Genomic DNA, 6,000 nt, shown 5'->3' with positions numbered 1-6,000 from the left:
TGTCTGTCCCAGGCTCCATAAGAGACTTGAGGAGATCAAGGAGGTTATTTTCAGGTGGTGAGTGAGGTCTCCTGTTGTGTACTGTTGTATAAACAGGTACGTTTCAAGTAATTGGCACTGGTGATGACTGCACATTTTACTCTGGACAATGTTGTAGGCTTTTTTATTGGCTTTCCTGCTTTGTTGTTGGAAGCAACGTGTGTTGGCTTGTTTGGTTTTTTTTTTTGGGGGGGGTGTGGAGTGGAAGGGGGGTTGCAGAAGGGACAGTAGGATCTGCCTGTTCAGAACATACTGTTTCCCCATCCTTTATTCTGACTGTTGGTATGTCTGAAATAATCCTCTTCCTCCTCCACCCAAACACACCTAACTTTCAAAGGGGCTGGAGTCTTAACCTAGATCCAGAACTGAATTTTGCAAATAGCCTCTGATATCTGCTGCAGTGAATAAAAACAAAACTCCAGGTACAAGCTCCCCAGTGTTAGTTTTTTGTGATGTAGTAGTAAATATGGGCTCAGGAGCCCTTTGTTTCCTCTGATTAGAGCTACCAGTGGCATGTTCACACTGAGGTATGGGATTGGTCATAAATAAAGTGAGCTAGAGCAGTGTTTTCCAACCTCTTCTGGCCCCTTAGCCAATAAGCCAAGTCAGAATTGTGCCCATGTTGGCTAACAATTAAATGCCTCATTTGATGGGAAGCAGGTACTGGGATGCTAAAAATGTGTATTGGGGAGGAAAAAGGAGAGCTTATGTTGCTGACAGAACCTCAGTCAGCATTTCACATTGCATCAGTATGGGCTTATGTGTGCAGGTATTTGGAGACCTTTGTTCTGTGTCCTTTGCCAACACTTTATTGAAAGAATCTGAAGCTAAAGTAAATGTTGACCCACAAGTAGCCTTTGCTCTATGCCCTTCTGCAATCAGCAGCTCTTGCAATCTGTGTTGCATTCTAAGTCTTGTTTCAGTGCTAACGTAGAATTTCATAGAATCAATAGAATAGTTAGGGTTGGAAAGGACCTTAAGATCATCTACTTCCAACCCCCCTGCCATGGGCAGGGACACCCCACACTAAACCATGTCACCCAAGGCCTCATCCAACCTGGCCTTGGACACCACCAAGGATGGAGCATTCACAACCTCCCTGGGCAACCCATTCCAGTGCCTCACCACCCTCTCAGTAAAGAATTTCTTCCTTACATCCAATCTAAACTTCCCCTGTTTAAGTTTGAACCCGTTACCCCTTGTCCTATCACTACAGTCCCTGATGAAGAGTCCCTCCCCAGCATCCTTGTAGGCCCCCTTCAGATACTGGAAGGCTGCTATGAGGTCTCCATGCAGCCTTCTCTTCTCCAGGCTGAACAGCCCCAACTTTCTCAGCCTGTCTCCATACGGGAGGTGCTCCATTCCCCTGATCATCCTCGTGGCCCTCCTCTGGACTTGTTCCAACAGTTCCATGTCCTTTTTATGTTGAGGACACCAGAACTGCACACAGTACTCCAAGTGAGGTCTCATGAGAGCAGAGTAGAGGGGCAGGATCACCTCCTTTGACCTGCTACTTTGGTGGCGCTACTTTTGATGCATCCCAGGACACGGTTGGCTTTCTGGGCTGCGAGCGCACACTGAAGCCGGCTCATGTTCATTTTTTCATCGACCAACACCCCCAAGTCCTTCTCTGCAGGGCTGCTCTGAATCTCTTCTCTGCCCAACCTGTAGCCGTGCCTTGGATTGCTCCGACCCAGGTGTAGGACCTTGCACTTGGCATGGTTAAACTTCATAAAGTTGGCATCAGCCCACCTCACAAGCGTGTCGAGGTCCCTCTGGATGGCATTCCTTCCCTCCGGCGTATCAACCGAAGCACACAGCTTGGTGTCATCGGCAAACTTGCTGAGGGCACACTCAATCCCACTGTCCATGTCACCGACAAAGATGTTGAACAAGACCGGTCCCAACACCGATCCCTGAGGGACACCACTCGTTACCGGTCTCCAGCCGCACATCGAGCCATTGACCACAACTCTTTGCGTGCGGCCATCCAGCCAGTTCTTTATCCACCGAGTGGTCCACTTATCAAATTGATGTCTCTCCAATTTAGAGACAAGGATGTCATGTGGGACAGTGTCAAAGGCTTTGCACAAGTCCGGGTAGATGACATCAACTGCTCTGCCCCTGTCCATCAGTTTTGTAGCCCCATCATAGGAGGCCACCAAATTGGTCAGGCAGGATTTCCCCTTAGTGAAGCCATGCTGGCTGTCACCAACCACCTCCTTGTTTTTCATGTGCCTTAGCATGCCTTCCAGGAGAATCTGCTCCAAGATTTTGCCAGGCACAGAGGTGAGACTGACTGGTCTGTAATTCCCCAGGTCATCCATTTTCCCCTTCTTAAAAATGGGGGTTATATTTCCCTTTTTCCAGTCGTCGGGAACTTCACCTGACTGCCGTGACTTTTCAAATATGATGGACAGTGGCTTAGCAACTTCATTTGCCAGCTCCTTCAGGACCCGTGGATGGATTTCATCAGGTCCCATGGACTTGTGCACGTTTAGGTTTTTAAGATGGTCTCTAACCAGATCCTCTCCTACAGTGGGCCTAGGGTCTTCATTCTTACAGTCCCTCTGTCTGCCTTCCAAGACTTGGGTGGTGTGGTCAGAAACTTTGCCAGTGAAGACAGAGGCAAAGAAGTCATTAAGAACCTCAGCCTTCTCCAAATCCTGGGTAGCCAGTTCTCCCGATATCTTCCGAAGGGGGCCTACGTTGTCCCTAGTCTGTCTTTTATTCGCTACGTACCTATAGAATCCCTTCCTATTATCCTTAACATCCCTAGCCAAGTTCAATTCTAACTGGGCCTTAGCTTTCCTCACCTGGTCCCTAGCTTCCCAGACAACATCCCTGTATTCTTCCCAGGTCGCCTGTCCCTGCTTCCACCTTCTATAAGCCTCTTTTTTTCTTTGAATTTTCCTGAGCAGCTCCTTATCCATCCAAGGAGGTCTCCTGGCCCTCCTGCTGCACTTCTTTCTAGTTGGGATGCAACATTCCTGAGCTTGGAGCAGATGATCCTTGAATAACAGCCAAGAGTCTTGGGCACCCCTGCCCTCTAGGGCTGTATCCCATGGAACCTTACTAAGCAGGCTCCTGAAGAGGCCAAAGTCTGCTCTCTTGAAGTGCAGGGCAGTGAGCTTGCTGCACGCTCTTCTCACTGTCCCAAGGATCTCGAATTCGACCATCTCGTGGTCACTACAACCAAGGCTGCCCTGGAGTGTCACATTTCCAACCATCCCTTCCCTGTTGGTGAGCACGAGGTCAAGCATGGCACCTCTCCTTGTCGGCTCCTCTATTACTTGCAGAAGAAAGTTATCTTCCACACAATCGAGGAACCTCCTGGATTCCTTGTGCCGGGCCGTACCTTCACTCCAGCAGATGTCAGGGTGGTTGAAGTCTCCCATGAGAACAAGGGCCTGTGAGCATGAGGCTGTTCCTATCTGCCTATAGAGCACTTCATCCACAGATTCCTCTTGATCAGGTGGTCTGTAACAGACCCCCACAGTAATGTCCCCCATCGCTGCTCTCCCTTTAACCTTGACCCACAAACTCCCTGTCGACTGCTCACCCGTCCCCAGACAGAGTTCCATACTCTCCAGCCTATCCCTAACATAAATAGCAACTCCCCCTCCCCACCTGCCAGGCCTGTCTTTTCTAAAGAGCCTGTAACCTTCCATTCCAACACTCCAGTCGTAGGAGCCTTCCCACCATGTTTCTGTGATGCCTACTACATCATACTCCCATAGTCGTGCACACATCTCTAATTCCTCTTGTTTGTTTCCCATGCTACGGGCGTTTGTACAGAAGCATCTGAGCCGAGCTCCAAATGAAGCCGGCTCATTGGCTGGAGCGGCTGGAATATCTCTGCATTGCTCCGAGCATTTATTGTAGGTGTTGGCAACTGACTGGGAGTGTTGGGATGGAACGATGCCCCCCTGCCCCAACGCATCTAGTTTAAAGAAACCTTGACCAGCCTGGCAAGCCTCCTACCAAAACCACTCTTCCTCTTCTTTGTCAGATCAGCTCTACCAGCCCCCAGTAGACCTGGCCTACTAACTTGGGTTCCGTATTCGAAACACCCAAACCCCTGACTATGGCACCATCCTTTTAACCATTTATTAACTTGGCCAATCCTCCTAGCTTTATTGAGGTCTCCTCCTGTATCCTGGAGAATTGATGAAAAGACAGTCTGAGCTCCAGAGCCCTTAGCCACCTCTCCCAGGGCTCTGTAGTCTTTCTTTATGTTCTCCAGCCTACTGCTATCAACATCACTAGCACCCACATGGATCACCAGAATTGGGTAATAGTCCGTGGGACTCACTAGAGCAGGCAGCCTCTCTGCAACATCCCTGATCCGTGCCCCAGGTAGGCAATACACCTCCCTCGAGACTGGGTCAGGCCGACAGATGAGTGCCTCTGTCCCTTTCAAGGTAGAGTCCCCTACCACTATGACCTGTCTCTTTTTCCTGGCAGCACCAGTAGTGATCTTCTTTACCGGCGCACCAGCCAGTTGTTTCTGGTGCAAGTGCCCTTCCTTCTTAGCCCCTGCAGGACAGCAAAATGGTTCTGAGTGGGGACAACAGCTTTAGGAGGAAGCCCCTTGTTTTTAATTGTCCTCTTCCTCTTTTTTTTGTTGTTACTGTTTCCCAGCTTCCTGGGTTGACAGCCTCCTCCACTTCTCCATGAGTTTCAGGGGACGCCTGAGGCCCCTGCACAGTTTGGGCCTGGATGAGGCAGTCCTGCTTCTTCTCAGCTTCCCTGATATCTTGCAGCCTATTAACAGAATCCCGCAGCTCAGCCACCTGCTGCAGGAGGACTTCCACCAGGGAGCACTGAGTGCAGCCCTGCCCATTGTGCACCGTTCCCTCAGGAGACCAGTGCAGACACTCTCTACACTCTGAGCATTGCACTGCAGCCTCCCCTCTCATCGGCTCTGTCTGGGTGCCTACGCTGGCTACTGCTGGGGCAGCCAGAGCAGAGCTCCCAGACCGAGCCCTGGTCATACGGCGAGTACTCACCATCCCGCTCGCCTGCCCGCGCAAACTGCCACGACCCGTCATGTTTGCCTGCCCTGTTCGCCACGCTCCTGCTCGCTCGCGCTCCCAGGGGCAGGTTTTTAACCAGTCAGAGCTGGTGCCGCTCCTTGTGGCTCCGCCCCCTGTGAATCAGCTGCTTGCGTCAGCTGAGCTGCCGGCTCCTGGGCAAGTCCTGTCTAGGACCTGAGGCTCCCTCGGTGGCTCTGGCCGCTCTGAGTAGTGGCTCCTGGACGTTGATCTCCTCCCTGCTCCGGTGTTGAAGGCGTACTCACCTCAGCAATTGGCTTGCTGAAGGCAACATGCTTGCCTTCGAATAATTTTCAGCACATTTTCCCAGTCTGTGAGTTTGGCAGCTTATCAATGCCTATACATGCATATTTGAGAAATAAAAATTCAGAGACAGGCTCCAGACAGAGACACTCTGGAGTGTTATTCATGAAAGCCAGCAATGTTTGGTGCACTGGTTGCTGTGGTCTGGTGACAAAGGACAGTACCAAGACGCTTGAGGGTCTACTTTGAATTATTTCCATCATTAAACTATCACTTGGTCTTGCATGAACCAACCACCAAGGTCTGATTTCAAGAAGTCTTGGTCCCAGTGGTTTGTTTCGTAGACATTCACTGTGAAAGGAAGCATGATCCTATGCTGCTACTCACCTTACTTACCAAGAAGCTGCCTGGGCCCAGGGATATGTGAATATACCCTCACTCTCTTAAAAGCTGGCACCATCTTCACAGCAGTGCAAGCCTTAGGCTATCTAAAGGGAAACCAGGCTGCACTGTGGTAGGGACATTTCACTCTAGGGATACCCTAGTAGAGCTTGTGGCTTAAAAGCTCCTTTGATGCCTGTTATAATGCCCATGGAGCAGGCATATAATATGTGATAGCAATTCAAGCAGTTAGTTTCTCTTTGTGTCATGTCAAATATTT

This window comes from Psittacula echo (assembly GCF_963264785.1).
Source record: "Psittacula echo genome assembly, chromosome: 6".
NCBI lineage: Eukaryota > Metazoa > Chordata > Aves > Psittaciformes > Psittacidae > Psittacula > Psittacula echo.
Note: the sequence above shows the minus strand (reverse complement) of the source record.